Source organism: Lithobates pipiens, unplaced genomic scaffold (assembly GCF_037356315.1).
Source record: "Lithobates pipiens isolate NorthernLeopardFrog02 unplaced genomic scaffold, aLitPip1_a1.2 Scaffold_8, whole genome shotgun sequence".
Taxonomy (NCBI): Eukaryota; Metazoa; Chordata; class Amphibia; order Anura; family Ranidae; genus Lithobates; species Lithobates pipiens.
The window spans coordinates 347,498,393-347,522,018 of NW_027507903.1; positions in this window are offsets into that span (position 1 = coordinate 347,498,393).

Here is a 23,626-nt window from a genome sequence, read left to right on the forward strand (position 1 = left end):
CAAAATGTGCCGGGTTAACGAATCTAATGATAAACAATGTGATCACATTTAACCATGTCTTACACTAATTGAATATCCTGTGATAGTGGAAACAGTGCATTAAAAAAAAGAGAGAAATTGTGTAAAATTAAGTATTAAGTCCCCCTTTAAGGACATTTATCTGTGCATATATATTAGTGTGTGATATTGAAATTATCATATGAGTATTCATTTCTAATATGAGTTTAACAATTTTATTAATAAATATAGATATATTGAAACTGGTTTAGACAACCTTTGGTTGGAAATGAAATGGGCAAATTGGTCAAAATGGGATTAGTTTAGATTAAGATAACAATTTTGTAATTTTACATTTATTGAGTGGAAAGAAAAAAAAGATTAAGATGAGGTTGTTAATTTGAATACAGCTGCAATAATGTTTAACAAAGCCAAGATGAATGGGATACATAAGGAAGTTTTTCTACAGAAATGAAATCTTAAAGTCTGATAATAACTTAATGTGTGGTCCATGATGTGAGAGTAATAATATCATTTAAATATAACAGACCCATCACATCAAGTCCACGCACCCTGTTAGGATAGATGCCACCTGCACCCAGTTGTTTTATAGTTTTTGATGTGGCGGAGGACTTTGTTTTTATGCATTTTTATTTTTGAAATCCAAAGCAGAATCTGTGGATTGTGAAATGATGTGCCCCATTTCCTTGTAAGTGCAGTGGGTATAAGTAGAAGAATATTTTGGATTTATGGACATCTCTGCATGACTGCAGGGTATTCCTATCATTTATTATAATATTGCCAGGAAAAAGTTGACTTTTTGAAACATGAAACTGGTGTTCTTACACAAACAGCATGATAGAAAACAAGCCATTGTTATATTTATGCAAGCTGGACCCTGTAATCAAGGGTTCACCCCGATATATCAAAGCTGTAACTTTATGCAAAGTTGCTATTAGACAAAGTTACAGATATTATTTTGGTTGAATATTTAATTTTTAATGGTCCGACATTCTGCACAGCAAATATATAGCTAACTAAATGTTTGTCTAATGAAAGGTTCAAAACATTAATTTGTTTTGTTTGTTTATGTACAAATCTAACAATGAAAAATGCGTACATTTGAATCCAGCCACCTTATTGCCTCTGTTGGAGGAGGCTGGAGACAAAGAAAAAGCACATGTGTTAAATTGATGACGTGGGAATCAGCTGCTGTAAGCCCAGAGCAGGACAAACTCCCTGAAGACCAGAGTATTTACTTTTTTGTAGTGTTATTCCCGGTTTTATACAGAGGATGAAATTTATCACCCAGAAGGATACTCTGTATTCAGAGTCATTGTATGCTTTCCCCCAGCTCCAGAAGCAGAGCTCCATGTTTTAGCAAAGCCTGCAAGCTATAAAAAGAGTATATATTTATATAGATAATTGAGATAGAGAGAGCTTTTGGTTCCATTTGAAGGGCCAGAAGTTTGTTTTTACTTCGGCGGGTAAACCAATCAAGCATGCCAAGTTAATTTGATCGGCTGTTTTCAGCCTTCCAGGTTCTTGCTGAGGTAGCCATACTAACAGTAAAACTCACATATGGAAGCAGACCAGGCGACTCTAAGCCCCTGTACACACGGTCAGAGATTTCGACAACCAAATCCGTCGGATTTTCTCCATCGGATTTTGTCCGTCGGATCTTGTCCAAAACTGTTGCATACACATGGTCGGACTAAGTTGTCGAAAAATCCGATCTTTCAGAACGTGATGACGTAATTTTGTTACGATGGGACTACATTCAGGCTAGTAGCCAATAGCTTTGATGTAGGAATTTGATCTGAACATGCGTGGCACTTGGTCCGATCTAAATTCGCTACACGTGATCGGAGTATGTCCGACCGGCCCAGTTGGTCGGGAAATATTTCCAACATGTTGGAAAATTGGGTCCGACGGATATTCAGACGGAATCAGTCGGATGCATACCACACACAGTCGGATTATCCGACGACACGGTCCGATAGGACACATTCCGACGGATTCTCCGACCGTGTGTACAAGGGCTAAGGATGCTGCATTTACAGCCCCGGACACTTGCTGGGTCTATGAAACTTACAGGTTCCACCATAGTTCTGGCCCAGTATAGCTGGGATTAATAATTCAATTTAAGGACCCCAGAATGAGAAGCACAAGTGGTCCACAGAGGGCAACTTCTTACGAAACAAGACTTTGGAAAAGGTGATCATTTATGTCTGCCAGACACGCTTTTCCCTTCAGCTTGACAAGTGGACCGTGTCATCAGTCACAAGTAGTTATGGCTGCCTTAGTAAATGAGCGTGGGATAGAGCCAGGGTTCTCCACAGTTGTTTTTATAACATACCACTTCTTGTTTTACCTGTTACTAAAAGTGTTACCAAAAGCTGAACATCCCTTCCAGAGATAACAAAAAGATATATCCAGATGCCCAAGTCAGGATCTTACGAGTATGTATTTTGTTTGTATGGATATGTTTTCTGGGTGTCCAGTGGCAAATGCTACTGCAAAGGCCACAGTAAAAAAGTGTTATCCGAAGTAGTTTTTACGTACAGAGTGCAGAATCTACAAAGAGTAACAGAGGAAATCATTTTTATAGGAGAGCCCTTACTAGAAGTTTTGAGGTTTTATTTTTACACCCCCTAACTGTCTACAATGTAGCGGACAAAGTAGAGTAAGAAACTAGAAAACTTTTGCCTGAATGTTTTATTATATTATATCAAGCCCATAAGGGGATGTTGGACTCTCTCCCTATGGGACTTGATTTGGGAGTGTGTTACTCACTTGCTTATATTTTGTCTCAGCAGCTGAAGTCCTCCATTCAGATCTCACAGAGAATGTTGCTGATTTTTTTAAGGTTTCTGACAAACTTATTTATGTGTTTTCTCCCCAATTCCAGATCCTAAAAGTTTGGAAGGATCTAAAACTAAAGCCAGGTGTGTCTGGCTCCACACCAGACACTGCAAAAATGTCTAAATTAAAGAAATCTCTGTGTTTGATTTGTTTCCCTCTTGCGATAACTGTCTAGGGTAATTTTTGATTCAATTACTTTAATTGTAAGGGATATATATATTTGAAAAGTAGTTTAGCCATGTTGAAGTCATATTTGTCTTTTGTACCTCTTCCATTTTATGTAGAATTGTCTGTGTTTACATATGCTGATAAGTCAGCATACCAGCAATTAAGCTAGAAGGCCATTCTGGCCACAGGAGTGTACAGCCAGTACTCTGTAAATATGTCTTATCAATCATTTGTTTTTCACAGTGAAAAGTAATTTTGTAATGAAAAAAGCTGCCTCAGCTATTATTTTCTCCACAATGGAGTTTTTGCCTCTTTGGCCAGGACTACCTCCACCTAAGCATGTGGAGGTTCCAGGTTAAAGGTGATAGCAGGTATGGTTAGTGATCAAAATATTGATCAAAAGAGAGGAGACTGTAATGGAAATTTGTAGGCTCTGTATATAATTGTATTCTATTTTATATGTATTGCACGATGCCCTCACTGTGCACACGGCAATAACAATGTTTTCAGTACATGTTTTGCATTCTTTCAAGTCCTGATTAGAATTAGCCTGCCTATGTAATGCCCCTTGTTACCATAAACGTACAATTGTAATATTAATGTGATACCTACGTAATCATGTGTATAAAAACCTTCAAATGCGTCATAATAAAGGAGAACGCTTATTTGGAAAGATGCTGAGCGTATCTTTTGTGTCTGTTCCCTACTGCAGTAGCTATTATTAATTTGGAACCACTAATCAATATGAGGATAGGAGTTGCCTATCATCAAAATATCCATTTCAGGCGTAATCTCCGCAGAGACCACTTGACCATTGTGCCGATAATCTTTAAGCATTGCAAGGCTTTTAGGTGTGAAGAGCTCGGAGCTCGTGAGATTCTTGCTTGAACTTTCCACGGGGAGAGAGAGATGGAACTTTTTACCATGTGGAACTAAGTACAGTATATCAGGCACTGGACTGGTTCCAGATTTCTTTTTCCCAGATGTGCTGGAAGAGAAGCAGACGCGCCTCCACCCGACCTGCCTGGGCAGGCACAAACTCCAAATGGCTTAGCCAGCTTTCGTCCACTGGATGCCTGGCTCTTAGCAGGCTTTTGGAAGGATGCCTGGCTTCTGCTCAAATTCCTTCTGATATCTCAGCCAGGCTTGTAAGAGCATGCTTCCCTTGAATGCTCAGTACTATGTCTTCTGTACTGAGGCCTTTTCTGATTGAACAGATGCCTAACCTGAGGCAGGAAGCCCAACCTCCCACCTGTGGCCTGGGCTATGGTGCTATCCACCTTGTCACCAAACAGTGAGGACCCTTTAAGGTGATCCTACACCAGGCCTGCTTGGATGCTGGGTCAGCGAGCCAGGGGCGCAACCACAAGGCCTGCATGGCCGGGACTGAGGACAGCCTAGTCCGGGCCGACAGGCAGATAAGGTCGATTGAAGCCTTCCCGAGGAATGCCACCGCCAGCTTCAGCTCCTAGATTACCGAGCTCCTGGCCAGTTCTTCTGAGACTCCTCTGATCATGGAGTCTACATTCTCTATCCAGACCTCAATGGCCTTGGACAAGGCCGCAAGGGCCAAGGCGGGTTTGCAAGCCATCCCGGCTGATCCGTAAATCCTTTTAAGATCTTGATCTATTCTTCTCTCAAGCCCATCTTTGAAGGATGCCGCATCTTCCAGAGTAAGAGTGATGCGTTTAGCTAGTCATATCAGAGCTGCGTCTACGAGGGCAGCGTTTTCCAGATATTTCACTTACTCTGCCTTGAAGGGGTATAACCCGGAGGTTCTACTTGACATAGAGGTCTTTGTGACGAAACGTCTCTGCACTCCACTTGAGTGCTTTCGCCATATACCACTTCCTCCCAGTCTGAATATAGATTCAATTGCAGGGTTAATTAGCACAAACAACAATAGGTGAAATACTCTTTAGAATCTATGTCAAGCCAGACTAGACTCATTTACATTATACAAGACAACAGACAGGTGGCTGGAGTTGATGATATTAACATCTAACAGTATTTTTCCAAATAGTATGATTCAATCACTATTGCTAATATGGCATATACATATCCAGAGTCTGTGTGTCGTGGCCTGACTCCAAAGTAACACCACCTCAGGGGTCCCCAGGCATACAGCTCACAAAGAGAACTGTTGCCCCAAATGCCAGGGACCATAATCGCAAGAAAGAGGCTGGCATTCAGTTCTTTCCAAAATCCTCTGTCCCAGGTGAGTCTGTCACATTTCTCCCCCATCAAAAGTTGACTAATAAGGTCCCAGACCTCCACCTGGTCTGGACATGCATTAGGCAGAGTGAACTCACATAGTCTGTTCGCATTATCTCCAATCTTGGCTGCAAGGAAAAGTTGACACCAGTAGGTGTGGGGCAGAGGTCATTGACTCTCTGTCCGGCTGTCAGCGCTTCAGCTGGGTGGTTTTTACCTTTCCATGGCTTGACCTGTTGCTGGGCAGAGGGGCCCACTGCCCCAGTTCCCTGAAGCTGAGAAGAAACTGAAGGTGCTATGCAGAGGCCATCGACGCTCTGCCCTGTTGCCAGCGATTCAGCTGGGAGTAGCAGCTTCACTACATCCGCTTGTCTCTGGAGAGAGGGGTCGACTGCCCCGGCTCCCTGGATCTCCACAGTTGTTGCCGGTGCTGGGCAGAGGTTGGTAGCACTCTGCCCTGTTGCCAGCACTTCTGTTGAGGACTCCACCTCCTCTGCTCTGGCTAACCATTGTGGCAGGAGGGCTGGATTCCTCCACTCCCAAACTGTGTAGCTGCTCCTTCTCACCCTGAGCCTCCGGAACTGGCACGGGTGTGGGGCAGAGGTCTTGGACTCTCTGTCCGGTGACCAGCACTTCAGCTGGGGAAGTTCCATGTATTTCCACAGATACTGCTGTTGGTGCTGGGCAGAGCAAAGTGAAGTTTGGCCCTAATACCAGCTGCTGGAGGCTCATCAGGTGCTTCTTCCTCAGCAGACTCTTCAGCCAGGATTTCAGAGTGGTCAAATGAAATTTCCTGACAGTCCCAGGCAAAGGGAACCCAGCCCTGATGCAGAGCAGAGTCTAGCGGCAGTCTGTAGGTGATTTCCAGCTCCCATTCCTGAACGGCCAGAAACTCTATATCTTCCAGTGCCCAGTGCACTTCCGAGATGTTCAGTAGCCCTTCTCTGAAATCCATGATTTCGTCCAACCGCCACTCCAAATTACTCCCAAAGTTAGGGTCCCCTGTCAGCTTCACATACAACAGTCCCAGGCTGCTGTAGCCAAAGCCTTCCGTTGGGCTGTCATCCACTATCCAAGGGTATGCTTGGGATACATGCTACCGGAGGGCTCTGTAGCTCTCATCCAGCTGCATCTCTGCCCAGACCAGCCTGCTTAAATCAGCTGTCTGCTTCTTGTGCAGTTTTTCTGCCAAAAACAGCACCCGCAATCCATACTGTGACCAGTACCTTTCCTGGATGGAGGGGAGAACTTTTCCCTGGTGTCGCTGCTCACGGGCTAGTGCTTCCTTCCAGCGTTCGCAGCAGATAGAATCAAACCACCCCAGCAGGACCTCCTCTGATACTGGTCCTCTGTGCTGTATCTGCATCTCTCGCAACCTCCTTCTGAGTTCCTCTTCCATGGCAGCTGGTATCTGTACCTCTCCTATCCTCTCCTGCTATCTGTACCTTGGATCCAGGTAGAAGTTTGGATGTCTCAGACTGCAGGAAGCGCCCCACTGCTTGCCACCAGTGTGACGAAACGTCCCTACACTCCGCTTGAGTGCTTCCACCATATACCACTTCCTCCCAGTCTGAATATAGATATCAGATATTCCAACCGCTCCCAAGCATAAAACAAGACGAGACTTGTAGTCTTTATATTTATAATACAGTAGAAGAGGAGGTCCCGCCTCCTGCTCATATTATTCTAACAATACAACTGTAGCCAGAAACAGAATTAACATATGCTAATTAAATAAATCAACACTGGACTCCTTCATTCAATTGCAGGGTTAATTAGCACAAACAACAATAGGTGAAATACTCTTTAGAATATGTGTTAAGCCAGACTAGACTCATTTACATTATACAAGACCACAGACAGGTGGCTGGAGTTGATGATATTAGCATCTAACAGTATGTGTCCCAATAGTATGATTCAGTCACTATTGCTAATAGGGCATATACATATCCAGAGTCTGTGTGTCTTGGCCTGACTCCAAAGTAACACCACCTCAGGGGTCCCCAGGCATACAGCTCACAAAGAGAACTGTTCCCCCAAATGCCAGGGACCATAATCGCAATGCAAGAGGCTGTCATTCAGTCCTTTCCAAAATCCCCTGTCCCGGGTGAGTCTGTCACAGTCTTCTTATCTATCTTGCTCCATTCCTCAACAATAATATCCTTTAATTCAGAAAGGAGTGGAAAATTGGAATGTTCTTTCTCCAGATGCTTAAAGAATTTCTTCTATTTAGCCACGGGAGTAAAAGAGTCTTCCCACTTAAGGGCCTCTTTGACCGCTTTAATTAGTGTAGAAACCAGGGTGAAGTCGAAGCCTCAGACAAACTCATCTACCTCCATCTCACTGTGCGAGGAATCAGGGGAGGAATTATAAGGCTGGAATGGGCCCGGATCCTCCTGGGCCTCGTCAGCCACGGAGCCAGATAATGTGGTGGACTGGCTCTGCTTGTAAGATGTACCCCACTCTTTGGGGGCTTGTTGCACCACTCGTTTGAACACCGTCTCCATTTGCCGACTTTCAACATCTTTTTCCCAACCGCTTTGGCATAACAAGGGTCACATAAGGACTTGACTTCCGGGACCTGGGTCCCACAAACCCAGCAGGATCTGTGATCAAAACTGCTGTCATGGCGGTGAGTGTGGTGTTTCGAGGAGGAATGGTAACATCTCCTTTGTTGGGAGGAGGAATGGGAACATCTCCTCTGTTGGGAGGAGGAATGGGGACATCTCCTCTGTTGGGAGGGGGAATGGGAACATCTCCTCTGATGGGAGGAGGAATGGGAACATCTCCTCTGATGTTGGGTCCTAGACGGAGAGTCACGTCTGGACCTTGATGAAGAAAGTGGGCTTTGCAGCCTGGCAAGGTCCCTGTCATCTTGGACAGCAAGCTGATGGTCTGACCTTGAAGAGCTAAAAAAGGGAGAAGGGAGAACATGACGTTTAGGGAATCAGTCCATCTGAACGTGGACCTGGCCCTCTCCTTCTCATGCCCTACATACCTAGAGCGTGAGGGCTGGCCATACGGAGGCGGTGATCTGTCCATGGCACCCTGGCAGACGAATAGGAGGCAATCCTGCAGCTTTGTAGGAACACTCACACATCCTGGAACAAAGGAGTACAAATAAAGTGAACTTTATTTGAACAAAGAAGAACAAACAGGTCAGCTTAAAACATACATTCCGTCAAGAAAAAGGAAATATCCATATACATACACCAAACAGGTCACTTATCACAAAATAAAGGATATACTTCAGATCTGTGCATAGAGTTAATCATTCTCCTACACCAAAGTGAGCGGCGTCTGGTAGGGGGAAAAAAGGGGGGGAAAGAAAAAAGGATGTACCAGGTCCCGGAGGCGTAGGGGGGGGGGGCAGTAGTGGAAAGAAGAGGGAGCGCGGGGGGGCCAGGAAAGCAGGGGAGGGCCAGGTTAAGCCGTGGGCCCAGCCAATGAAAAAGAGGGGGGGGGGAGAGGGGGGGGAGAAGAAAAAACAAAAAAAAAAGGAAAATAAATAAATAGGGGGGGGGGGAGAAAGAGGATCAGGAAAGGGCCATCCGGGGAAAGGGCAATAACCACCAAACGCACGTCTCACGCACCCTGCCGATGGATCCTCACTCCCCCTCTGGGTCCGGGGGAGAAACCACCAACGACAGAGAGCCCCACGAGTCTATCCAAGAGGACCAGACCTTGTCAAATTTGTGCGGACAATTTCTATTGACATATGTAATTTTGTACAGCGGCAAAACAGCATTCAAAGTATTTCTCCAGGCGGTGATGGTGGGCGGGAGCTCAGACCTCCATTTCAGTAACACTTCCCTTCTAGCATAATAAGCAGCAAAAGCCACAAAAAGTCTTCCATACTTCCCCACAGTCTGGTCATCCACCACATTCAGAAGCATAAGTTCCGGTTTCAACTGTAGAGAGCTCCCAACAGCCTGATTAATATCAGTCAAAATTCGAACCCAATATGATTGTAGCTCCGGGCAGGACCACACCATATGCATGAACGTGGCCTCCTCACTACCACATCTAGCACACGCGGGGTTTTTTTTTCTATATATAGCTGCCAATCTCTGTGGCGTATAATAAGCCAGATGTAAGAACTTTAACTGAATAAACCGGTCTCTAGCCGATATCAAGGTTGATACATAAGAGGAGACACAAGACTCCCAATCATCTTCCCTCAGGGACGGAATGTCCCTCTTCCATTTAGTGTAAAGCCGGGGCAAACTAGGCTTCCTAGAAGCAGTCAGGTGGAAATAGATTGTGGATAGGGGGGCCATTAGAAGCTTAGCAGTCAACAACGCCTCCACCGGGTCCGTCCCAAGAGTCACCCCGTCCGGGAACTGATGCTGAAAAGCATGTCTCAGCTGCAAGAACTGGAAAAACATCCAGTTCGGTAGATCAAACTTAGCTTTGAGCTCAGGGAACGTACCCAACCTACCTCCTATCACTACATGCTTTAAGGTGACTATCCCCCTCTTAGCCCACACCTGCGGATCTGGAATACTCCGAAAATGAGACAGAGTCGGATTACCCCACAAGGGCATGTGGGGGGAGACTACCCCAGGCACCCGGTGGACCATCTCCACCGGCTCCAAACCCGAACCGTCGTACGCATCAGGGAGGTAATGTTAGGATGCGCTCCGACACCTCGATAAGGAAGATTGCTTAGAGCTGCGTAAGACCCCAGAATCGCAGCCTCCAGAGTCACTGCTGGGTTGTCCCTCGGCTGCGAAAACCACCACCGGGCAGTAACCAGCACCGCTGCCCAGTAATAGCGCTGGAAATCAGGCAGGGCGAGCCCGCCCTGCCCAACTGCCAGCTGCAAAGTGGACAGTGCCAAACGCGGCACCTTGCCCAGCCACACAAATGAGGTGATGATAGATCTTATCTTGTTAAAATAAGCCACCGTGATCTCGATCGGGCTGTTCCTAAAAAGGTAGAGAAACTTCGGCAGATAGATCATCTTAATGAGATTCACTCTTCCCACCGGAGTCAGAGGCAACGCCTTCCAATCCGAGCATCGTTTAGAGAATTGGGCCAATAGCGGGTTCAGATTAGACTCCATATACCTAGCCGGTGGACCACCCATCCATATCCCTAAGTATTTAAAACTTTCCACCCAGACTAGCGAGTTCTGCAGAGCGGGCCTAGGCCGAGACGGGCTCAAAGGGTAGATTAAGGACTTCTCCCAGTTGACCCTGACACCCGAGTATGTCCCGAAGTCGTCGACCAACCGCAAAGCCGCAGGGAGTGAAGAGGAGACCTCCGTCAGATACAGAATAGTGTCATCTGCATATAAGGATATCTTCTCCTCTATCACTCCCACCCGAATGCCCCGCACCGTGGTCGCATCCCGTATTTTAGTGGCCAACGGCTCCACTGCGAGGGCGAAAAAGCCCGAGCGACAGCGGGCAGCCCTGTCGGGTACCCCTTCCCAAAGGGAAGGCCCGCGAAAGGGAATTGTTTGTACGTATACGAGCCGTCGGGGAGGCATACATCAGTTGCAGCCACTGAATAAACACAGGTCCAAACCCAAATTTGCGAAGGACAGCCCAGAGGTAATCCCATTCCACCGAATCAAAAGCCTTCTCGGCATCCAGGGACACCACCACCCCTGGGCTGTCCTCCTGTGCTCTGTCCAAGTGAGTCAGCAACCTGCGTATATTGATGTCGGTCCCTCTGCCCGGCATGAACCCGGACTGGTCCGAGTGCACTAAAGCTGTAATTACCATGTTCAAGGGGCCCGCCAGAACCTTCGCCAGGATTTTCAGATCCACGTTCAGGAGAGATATGGGCCTGTACGAGGAAAACAGTTCAGGATTCTTGCCAGGCTTAGGGAGGACTACAATAACCGCCTCCGACATAGACCCAGGGAGCACCCCCTCATCTCGCGCCCGCAACAGAACCTCTCTATAGACAGGTAGAACGTCGTCCGCGTAATATTTAAAAAACTCCGCAGGGAACCCGTCCGGGCCAGGCGTCTTCCCCCCCCTGCAACGATTTAACCGCCCTATGGATTTCCGACAGTGTCAGGGGGCCATCCAGAGATTCCCTCGCCGTATCAGTAAGACACGGCAGGTCCACTTGCGCCAGGTAGAGACTCAATTCCTCCCCCGTATACCGAACCCTAGAGCTATAAAGCTCTTGATAGTAAGAGGCAAATCTAGCATTAATCAGAGATGGATCAGTTAGAATTTCCCCAGTAGACGCCTGAATGCGCAAGATCGTTACCGGTGAGGAATGCTCCCAAGACAGCCAGGCCAACAGCCTGCCATTGCGCTCCCCCTGCTCAAAAATTCTCTGACTCTGGTGGAGCAAGCGGATCTTTGTAGCAGAGGCCCGCAAGAGTTCAACATCTCTCAGAGCCTCCCTGAAACAGGAGTAGGTCTGAGGCGATCGGTCCCTAACGTAGTTAGACTCCAAGAGGAGAACCCTGTCCTCAGCTTCGCGAAGGCCCCTCCTGATTTCTCTACGGACCCCACCAATGCGCGCCTGCAAGTGCCCGCGCATACAGACTTTAAAGGCATCCCACGTAACTGAAATGGGCACCTCTCTATCTCGCGTACTCCAGAAATCGGCAATATCTGCCCTACCCGGTACAGTTATCCGCGGGTCAGCAAGCCACAATCTGGAGAGGCGCCAAAGACTCTCTGAGGGAGGACAGGACAATTCCAGCGTCAGCGAGACCGGGGCAGGGTCCGAGACCCCTCTGGGCAAGATAGAAACATCTCGCACCTTAGATAGGACAGGACCCCCGAGTACACCAGGTCTATCCTGGAAAAAGTCTTGTAGGTCACTGAGTGACAGGTGTAAGCCCTCAGCTGGGGGTGTCGCCAACGCCAGACGTCAGTGAGGTTAAACACTTCGGCCCACGCCCCCAGCGCCGAAGAGGCGCCCGAGGCCTGCGACAGTCTGTCCATGGCGGGGTCCGGGACCATGTTGAAGTCCCCCATCAGCAGGATATTGTCCGTGCCATATTGCGTGAGTTTCGCCACAATCTGGTACAGCAATGACACCGAGGCCGGTGGGGGCAGCTATAACCCCACCAGCACCACCTCCAGAGACATAATACTAGCATGGACAATGACAAACCTCCCCATTGGGTCTACTTCCAGGGCCAACAGTTGAAAAGAGAGAGATTTACGGATAAGGATACTCACACCCCTCGCTAAGTTCGAGTAGGTCGAGTGATAGGAGTGCCCTACCCAATGTCTGCGCAAACTCAGAACTCTGCTGCCTATTAGGTGGGTCTCTTGTAGAATACAGACGTGGGGAGAGTGCCTCTGCAAAAACTGGAACACCAGTGACCTTTTAATCTTAGAGTTCAGCCCCCTGGTATTCCAGGAAACTATTTTACAGGAAGACATGAAGCACTACATACCACTCCACAGGATCAGGTCGAGCTCCCTCCACACCGCCATTTCGTGGCCGCACCAGTACAGTTTCAATAAAAGACAGAAAACAGTAATGACAATTAACTAGCTGACTCATACACACATCAACATGTTGGAATAAAACAATAACCCCAACCCCAATTCCCCCTCCCCCCACCAGAGACCCGCCCTCTGGGGAACAGTACATGGAGCGGGTATCGGAGTCCGGCAAGTCATTGCAAACGTTTCTCCCAGACGAGACCGGGGGCACACAGCTTAAAAGCCCAAACTGGCAGGGGGGGGGAGGAAGGGCAAGAGGGCCCCCCGCCACGGCCGAAAGCTGGCGAGAAGATGAAAAAATAAAAAACAAATGGCAAATAAAATAGACAAGCCTGCAATGGGGGACAAGACTGCAATGGGGGACAAGACTGCAATGGTGGACAAGGCTGCAATGGTGGACAAGGCTGTATAAGGCTGCAATGGTGGACAAGGCTGCATAAGGCTGCAATGGTGGACAAGGCTGCAATGGTGGACAAGGCTGCATAAGGCTGCAATGGTGGACAAGGCTGCAATGGTGGACAAGGCTGCAATGGTGGACAAGGATGCATAAGGCTGCAATGGTGGACAAGGCTGCATAAGGCTGCAATGGTGGACAAGGCTGCATAAGGCTGCAATGGTGGACAAGGCTGCAATGGTGGACAAGGCTACAGATGACACTGATGTACATATAAATGTAAGTTTTTTTTTTCTTCCCCATAAACCTCCCTCCTAAAAGTTTTTTTCCTTAAAATTCCCTCCTAAACTTGGGATGCGTGTTATACGCCGGCGCGTGTTATACGCCGATAAATACGGTAGTTAAAATTACTACTTTGCTAACTATGTTGCTAATTTTGCTTGATCAATGTCACCCGGAGTCTCTTTTGCCTTAAAGTGATTGTAAACCTATATTTTAAAAAAAATAATAAAAATGTCATACTTACCAATCCTCCTCGCCTGGGGTTCTTTGCTGGTGCTCTGGCAGCTTGCTATGTGGGTACTTGTGCAGGCTCGTTCCCGAGCAAGACAGGTCATCATTGAAACAGGGCAGAAGAATCAAGACAGCAGCTCCTTTGGGGGTGAACACAACAGATAGAAAGGCATGTTAGAATGGCAGGTTAGGACTTAAAGAGGAAGTAAACCCCTTCAAACCACTTTGACCTACAGGTAAGCCTAGATTAAGGCTTACCTGTAGGTCCAAGCAATATCTCCTAAACCTATATGGTTTAGGAGATATTTGCCCGAAAATGGGCACCGCTGTCTACGGCACATGCGCCGTAGACAGCGGCGCGCAGGCGCACTAAATGCGGCAAATCCAAGAATGGATTTGCCTAATTTGTCGACTCCCGTGCGCATGCGCGGGAGTGACGTCATTGCGGCTTCGCCGAATGGCAGAGGCGGAGCTGCGAGACGCGACTCCCGTGCGCATGCGCGGGAGTGACGTCATCGCGGTTTCGCCGCTGTCATTGGTCGGAGCTGCGAGACGCCACCAGCAAGATGGATGCGGCGGACTACAGGGATCAGCGGCGACTTCGCTGGCTCCTGTGTCAGGTAAGTGACACATAATGAGCTACTATGCGATGCATAGTAGTCCATTATGCTTTACCTTTGCAGGGAAAAAAAGAGGAAGTAAACCTATCAGGGTTTACTTCCTCTTTAATTATTCAAATAACAAGAGTGGTTAGCAGAAGTCTGTAGTATAGGAATGACACTGCCTATTTTAGCAGTAAGATTTTCAATTACCTTCAGGGCTGGACTGGGACAAAAATTTGGCCCTGGACTTCATTCAGACGGGCCCACAGTATATAAACTATATGCAATTACGCAAAAAAAACATAGGTAAACTATAAGTAAAAAAAAGCACAGGTCACCGCACTATGGGTGAGCAGGGACTTGGGTATCTATGGTTTCAGTGAAAGAAAAAAAATTCCCTGCATTGGTGGTTTCACTGGAAGGACAAATGCCCATCTGTCCGTGTTGTCACTGGAAGAAAAAAAATTGTTCCTGCATGCATCATATGTGACACCAGTAAATTTAAGGAGGTGGGGTGGTAGAAAGCTGGCAATGGGGATGAAGATGATGGGAGTGGAGTAGTAAGAAGCTGATGGGAATGAAGATGATGGCAGTGGAGTAGTAGGAAGCTGACAGGGGGATGACAATGACAGGGGGGATGGAGATGACGTGGGGCAGAGTAGTAAAAAGCTGACATGGGATGAAGATGATAAGGGGATGAAGATGACAGAGCGGAATAGTAGCAAGCTGACTGGGGATGACGATGACAGGGGGATGATGATGATGGGGGGGCGGAGTGGTAGAAAGCTGACATGGGGAATGGAGTTGACAGGGGGATGATGATGATGGGGCGGCGGAGTGGTAGGAAGCTGACATGGGGGATGAAGATGACAGGGGGATGAAGATGATGGGGGATGAAGATAATGGGGGCAGAGTGGTAGGCAGCTGAAAAGGGGGGTGAAGATGACGGGGGATGAAGTTGATGGGGGCGGAGTGGTAGGAAGCTGACATGGGGGATGAAGCTGACATTGGGATGAAGCTGACATTGGGATGAAGCTGACATGGGGGATGAAGATGATGGGGGGGATGACGATGATGGAGGCGGAGTGGTAGGAAGCTGACAAAGGGGGGTGAAGCTGACATGTGGGATGAAGACGACATTGGGATGAAGACGGCATTGGGATGAAGACGACATTGGGATGAAGACGGCATTGGGATGAAGACGGCATTGGGATGAAGACGACATTGGGATGAAGATGACATTGGGATGAAGACGACATTGGGATGAAGACGACAGGAGGGATAAAGCTGACGGGGGATGGAGATGACGTGGGGCAGAGTAGTAAGAAGCTGACATGGGGATGAAGATGATGAGGGGATGAAGATGACAGAGCGGAATAGTAGCAAGCTGACTGGGGATGACGATGACAGGGGGGATCATGATGATGGGGGCGGAGTGGTAGGAAGCTGACATGGGGGATGAAGATGACAGGGGGATGAAGATGATGGGGGGATGAAGAGGATGGGGGCGGAGTGGTAGGAATCTGAAAAGGGGGGTGAAGATGATGGGGGATGAAGATGATGGGGGCGGAGTGGTAGGAAGCTGACATGGGGGATGAAGCTGACATTGGGATGAAGCTGACATTGGGATGAAGCTGACGGGGGGATGGAGATGATGGGGGCGGAGTGGTAGGAAGTTGACAAAGGGGGGAGAAGCTGACATGTGGGATGAAGACGACATTGGGATGAAGACGACATTGGGATGAAGATGACATTGGGATGAAGATGACAGGAGGGATGAAGCTGATGGGGGGGGGTGAAGATGATGGGGGCGGAGTGGTAGGAGGCTGACAGGGGGGATGAAGATGACAGGGGGGATGAAGATGACATGGGGGATGAAGATGGCAGGGGGGATGAAGATGACAGGGGGGATGAAGATGACATGGGGGATTAAGATGATAGGGGCGACGAAGGTGACAGGGGGATGAAGATGACATGGGGGATGAAGATGACAGAGGGGTTGAAGATGACAGACAAAATCTGTGCAGAATAGCTATTAGGACATCTTTAAAGGTAGCCTGTTGGGGTTGAAATATGGGATCAGTCACCCACCCTATAATTTGGGCAGAACAGTTCCCTTCAAAAGTAAAGGTTGTGTGCTTACTTCTCCAGAGCCCTGTCCTTTCCTCCCTTTCTCCTTTTTAAATGCTGCAGCCTCTTTCGGACTCTTCAGCAATCACACACCATGTGGGACAGTCCAAACAGTCCAAACAGCCAGGGACTGCATGGGCTCCTCTGATCTGTCGTGGGTGGGACTGGACTGAGCCTGGAGGAGGGGGTGATGTCATGTTGAGGCGAGCGGAGCGCAGTGCCTGCGCTCAGCACCTCATTGGCTGGCATGGCACCTGTCCTGGGCACACAGTGCCAGCAAGGCTGCATTGATTGGCGGGGTCTGGCGGGCGGCGGCAACTCACCACCAATCTGAATAGTGCATACAGACAGCGCTGCCCAGACGGGCCATGGAGCCCACACACTGAACATTGAGGCTGAGCACATTATGCTTAGGCTCACCACACACACAGTGAGTGACATTCCAGGCTGTCAGAGTCACTCTGCACTATTTCAGCAGAGCTGCGCCTGCCGCCCAGCCTGGCAAACTGATTCGGACCAGCCTGCACCCTTCCAGCTAGGCTAGGCAGCAGTGCGCCCTAGGTGACAGGCTTTCACTGGAGCCGGCCCACTGAGCCATCGGCCCACCGGGAAACTGTAGTCCCGATGGCCAGTCCATGCCTGATTACCTTTTCTGTCAAAGGACAAGTGCACTTTTAGTAAAAAGTATACTAGTGCACCCACTTCCATACATAGCATATCTGGGACCTGGGCCATGGTTAAATAAATCCCGACCTTACTCAGTGTATAGACAGCACACATATATCACAACACTTGTACCTACACTCTTAGGAGTGTACACTGTGCAAGGCTCAGAAGTGTGTAGCACAGAGACTGCAGGGCTGAGGAGTGCATAACACACAGGCCACTTCACGGAATACAACAAAACAAAAAAAAACCTCCTGCCAGTACAAACCCCCTTTGCCCCCAAGTATATTTCCCTTCCAGTACGAGTACAGACCCCCCCAGCCCTCAATGTCCCCTTCTAGCCCACCACCAATGTACAGACCCCCTTCTCGGCTTAACCTCTCAATACAGACACCCCCTCCTCAGTACAGACTCTCTCAGTATAGATCTGTCCCAGTACAGACCCCTTCAGCGTAACGCTTCACTACAGACAACCCTCCCCCACCCCATCAGTCCACGGTACAGACTCCTCTTAGTTACAGACCCTCCCGCATTATATATACCCCTTTAGTACAGGTCTCCTCCCTCTACTTGCTACCACTCCTTAGTCCACTAACTTCACAGATGCTTAAAGTGGATGTAAACCCATGACTAGGGTAGCCAGATAACTTACTTCCCCAACAATACATGTAAACCTTAACTATTAACCTTAAAATAAATACTCGGACACCTGCTTGGATGAAAATGGCCTCAACTGCCTTTATTTAAATAACAATAAAAAACTAAACTTTATTTTAAATATTTTAATAATACAAAACTTGTAACAACTTCCAGTTACCCAAAAGACCCTAAGTGTTTTTTGGCTGGTCCCTGACGACCCCCTTATTATTTTGAGCCTGTGATCCCCTCTTCGTCAGCATCTGTCCCCAGCCGCCAACTTGCCTCGAGGACTCACTAACTGACCACAGACCCCCAACACATGTTAGCCATTAATCTGCACTGACACCAGCCCAAACATAATGACTCCATCTCTGGCATGGGTCCCAACCTTTTTCAAATGACCCATGCATTTCTACATATATATTTCCATATATATATATATATATATATATATATATATATAGCAGTCGTCAAGGACCCAATGCCACACCCCATAGCGACAACACTACCAACTAAACCAATATCTATTATTAGGGAGGGCGGGCGGGAACGTCTCTCCTCACTTGCTGACCCCCAACTGCTGACTTGCCCCACCCTGGCACATGGAAGAAGGAACCACACTCCCCCCCCTTGTGACCATCCACCAATGGGGTAAGTGCGCCTGCATCCCAAACCACCTCCGCTGCCTTTTCTCTAGCCCAGCAATTTCCCTGCACCCTGTCATGTATGTCCTGCGCTTCATTTTTAATACAGCTCCGTACATGTCTAAATGTATTTATTTTTTATGTCAGAATGTAGCGTATATGATTTTCTATCATTTGAGCCCAGTCTTGCCACAATTAGTTAATCCAGCTCTGGTCAATCCTCTTTTATTGTTCAGTGAGATAAATCTTGATAAACAGAGAAAAACTTTGTCAAATCCTCCCCCTTTCTGTGAGTGATAGGTGATTTACATATCTTGTGCACTAGCCTAAAAGACATGCATTATTTTTTAATTACCTCCCACTCCTTTATTCTGCTGCTCTGCAAGGATTGGCTGTTCTACACCTCAGCATGATTTGGCATGCTGAGGTCATGTGGCAGTCCCGATAAAAATCGCAGATCGCTGCCATTACTAATAAAAAAAAAAAGATTATAATAAAAATGCCATAAAACTATCCCCTGTTTTGTAGACACTATAACTTTTGCACAAACCAATCAATATACGCTTATTGCGTTTTTTTTTTACCAAAAATATGTAGAAGAATACATATCAATCCAAACCAAGGAAAAACATTTTTTATATATATTTTTGGGGGATATTTATGTAGCGCCAGTACTCCTGAAGAGTACGCGCTATGTCTGTAAATTTTTTCCAAGACTATAGCCGAGTCTTGGGGCTAATTGTTCTAAATTGTGGTTTTGGCATCAGTTTGGCTGGGCTGTACTAATGTTCTGCCTGGTCATAGGTGTAGTTAGCATCTTTGACAGGCATTGGAATGCAGTCTGGTTGGACGCATTGGATACCAATCTCTCTCTTGGAGCCAATCAGTGGGTGCGTTATCTCACTGTGTATTCCGGGAGAGGGTACTTAAGGTGCTGAAGTCACGTGGTTTTGGGTTCCTGTCCAGAAGTATGTTCTTACTCCATGGTACTGGTCCTCCTGACCAGCCCCCAGAGGCCCTCATGGCCTGGGGTGCCGATCCATCCGTTTCCGAGTCTCAGAACTGGCTAGTCCAAGGCACAGTAACTGTAAGGAGGATTCTAAAGTGGTCCAGTGCCGTCACGGGTTTTGGAGAGGCCCAGCAACTCGTCATGTAACCAGGAGAGGACTCTTCAAAAGAGGGCCACGCACAAGGCTGGCTGCTCGGTAAGAGCCTGGATGTTGAGCTGTATAGACACTAATTGAATCCACATTTCTTACGGTATCGCAGGATTGGCTGCAAGATACTGGTACCGCAAGAAGGTTCCTATTTCTATCCTACTGTTAGCCCTTGTACATACGGTCGGAATGTGTCCATTTGGACCATTTTGTCGGATATTCCGACTGTGTGTGGTCTGCATCGGACTGTTTCCCTCTGAGTATCCGACGTACCGACTTTTCCAACTTGCCGGTAAAATTTTCCGACAAAATGCTCCGATCAGACATACTCCGATCATGGTTAGAGAATTCCGATCGGACAAAGTGCCACGCATGCGCAGATCAAATTCCTACACCAAAGCTATTGGCTAATAGCGTGAACGTAGTCCCGTCGTAACTAAATAACGTAATCACGTCGGATTTTCCGACAACTTTGTCTGACCATGTGTATGCAACAGTTCCGGACAAAATCCGTCGGACAAAATCCGACTGACAAAATCCGACGGATTTGATTGTCAGAATCTCCGACCGTGTGTACAAGGGCTTACAGCTAAGTTCCTGTGAGAGACTTTCTTTGTCCATCTAAAAGTTTGCAACCAAGTCTGTGGCAGAGACTTTGCTAAGTTTTATTCATGTGTCGGCTGCTAAGTCCATAAACCAGGATTTATCCAACAGTGGAAATATCCAGTTGCGAGGGGCTACTCCCTGGATTACCTAGAGAGAGAAATTCATTAAGTGTAAGCAGTTTCAAAGTGCCTGAGCTTCCATACCTATACCCTCTATTCCCAACTGAGAGATTGTGTTTCTGTTCAGCGTTTTAAGCAAATAAAAATTCCAAAAGGAATTCAGGTGTTGGTCTCCGCAATTATTGGGCCATCAACCTCGGGAACCCCTAGACAAGAAAGACGAGCTACAAGGCGGAAGAGGTAAACGGTAAGCCCAAAAAAACTAGCCACGCCTTTGGGGGTCAGTGCTACATTTATTATAGCAACAAGTAAAAAATATTGCGTTTTTTTTCAAAATCGTCGCTATTTTTTTGTTTGTAGCGAAAAAAATAAAAACCGCAGATGTGATCAAATACCACCAATAGAAAGCTCTATTTGTGGGGAAAAAAGGACGTAAATTTGTTTGGGTGCAACGTTGTATGACCACGCAATTGTCATTTAAATCTACGCAGTGCCGAATCGCAAAAAGTGCTCTGGTCAGGAAGGGGGTAAAATTTTCCAGGGCTGAAGTGCTTAACGTGGGAGTAAATGCCCATGTATAATTTGTACCCTATAGGTAAGCATGCACCATTTAGGAGATATTTACTGTGCATGCAGCCGGTGATGTCACCAGCGCATGCACTCTGAAGGAACCTGGCTGTTCCTTCAGAGACCTGTGCCATAAACGGTGGCTACTGCGTGCATTCGCAGGAGTGACGTCATTGCCACTCCAGCCACTCGCACAGCCAGAGTCTGCGAACCTGGAAGGAAGATGGGGGGGTGGAAGCCTTGTCAGCTTGTCAGCGCACCACTGGAAGTCTTCGTTCTAATTTAAGTTTCACATAACGTGCTAGTATGCAATGCACATTATGGCTTTACCTTGCAGGTTGCAACAGAAAAAAGAAAACATTCAGCGGTTTACTAACGCTTTAACCTGTTCCCACCAGTGTAACAAATATACAGTGCAATGCAGCAACACTGCGGGCCTTACCACCCCACTGTCACATGTATGCATTAATTGGTCTCCGCTGAGAATCTCCTCACTGTATACTCACTCCCAGCTGTGACTGTGATGTGACTGGAAGCTGGAGGGACAGGATCCCAACCATGTGACTGCTGTGACAGCCAATTGCAGCAGTTATATGATCAGATACTCCACCTCTAACACCTAACCTTAACCACTTCAGCCCTGGAAGGATTTACCCCTTCTGGACCAGAGCACTTTTTGCAATCTGGCACTGCGTCATTTTAACTGCTAATTGCGTGGCCACCCAATGCTGTACCCAAACGAAATTTGCATCCATTTTTTCCCACAAATAGAGCTTTCTTTTGATGGTATTTGATCACCTCTGCGGTTTTTATTTTTTGCGCTATAAATGGAAAAAGACCTAAAATTTTGAAAAAAAAATAGATTTTATACTTTATGTTATAAAAAGAATCCAATAAACTCAATTTTAGTCATACATTTAGGCCAAAATGTATTCAGCCACATGTTTTTGGTAAAATAAAGTGTCAATAAGTGCATATCTATTGGTTTGCGCAAACGTTATAGCGTCTACAAACTAGGGTACATTTTCTGGAATTTACACAGCTTTTAGTTTATGACTGCCTATTTCATTGTTTGAGGTGCTAAAATGGCAAGGCAGTACAACCTCCGCCCCCCCCCCCCAAATGACCCCATTTTGGAAAGTAGACACCATAAATTGCTGAGAGCCCATTGAATGTTTAATTTTTTTGTCCCAAGTGATTGAATAATGCCAAAAAAAACAAAAAAAAATTACATAAAGTTGTCACTAAATGATATATTGCTCACACATGCCATGGTTATATGTGAAATTTCACCCCAAAATACATTTAGCTGCTTCTCCTGAGTATGGGGATACAACATGTGTGGGACTTTTTGGGAGCCTAGCCACATACGGGGCCCCAAAAACCAAGCACTGCCTTCAGGATTTCTAAGGGCGTAAATGTTTGATTTCACTCCTCACTACCTATCACAGTTTTGAAGGCCATGAAATGCCAAGATGGTACAAACCCCCCCCCCCCCAATTACCCCATTTTGTACAGTAGACACCCCAAACTATTTGCTGAGATGCATGTTGAGTCCATGGAATATTTTATATTTTGCCACAAATTGTGGGAAATTGACAAACTTTTTTTTTTGCACAAAATTATCACTAAATGATATATTGCTTACACATGCCATGGTTATATGTGGAATTGCACCACAAAATACAGTCTGCTGCTTCTCCTGAGTATGGGGATACCACATATGTGGGACTTTTTGTGAGCCTAGCCACATATGGGGCCCCAAAAACCAAGCACCGCCTTCAGGATTTCTAAGGGCGTAAACTTTTTATTTCACTCCTCACTACCTATCACAGTTTTGAAGGCCATAAAATGCCAAGATAGCACAACCCCCCCCCCTCAAAATGACCCCATTTTGGAAAGTAGACACCCCAAGTTATTTGCTGAGAGGCATGGTGAGTATTTTGAAGCTCTTATTTGTTTTTGAAAATGAAGAAAGATAAGAAAAATTTATTTTCTTTTTCTTTTTTCAATTTTCAAAACTTTGTGACAAAAAGCAAGATCTGCAAAATACCCACCATATCTCTCAGCAAATGGCTTGGAGTGTCTACTTTCCAAAATGGGGTCATGGGGGGGGGGGGAGGGGGGGTTGTGCCATCTGGGCATTCCATGGCCTCCGAAACTGTGATAGGTAGTGAGGAGTGAAATCAAAAATTTACACCTTTAGAAAGCCTGAAGGTTGTGCTTGGTTGATTTTGGGGTCCCGTACGTGGCTAGGCTCCCAAAAAGTCTCACACATGTGGTATCCCCATACTCAGGAGAAGCAACAGAATGTATTTTAAGGTGTAATTTCACATATGCCCATGGCATGTTTGAGCAATATATCATTTAGTGACAACTTTGTGCAAAAAAAGGTGTCTTTTTCCAGCAACTTGTGTCAAAATATAAAATATTCCATGGACTAGACATACCTCTCAAAAAATAGCTTGGGGTGTCTACTTTCCAAAATGGGGTCATTTGAAGGGGTTTTGAACTGTCCTGGCATTTTATGCACAACATTTAGAAGCTAATGTCACACATGACCAACTCTTCTAACCACTTGAAGACAAAGCCCTTACTGACACTTTTTGTTTACATGAAAAAAAATAAAAAAATTTGCAAGAAAATTACTTTGAACCCCCAAACATTATATATTTTTTTAAAGCAAAGGCTCTACAGATTAAAATGGTGGGTGTTTCATTTTTTTTCACACCGTATTTGTGCAGCAATTTTTCAAACACATTTTTTTGGGGAAAAAACACACTTTTTTAAATTTGCCCAAATGGTTGATGAAATAAAAAAGATGATCTTAGGCCGAGTACATGGATACCAAACACGACATGCTTTAAAATTGCGTACAAACGTGCAGTGGCGACAAACTACATACATTT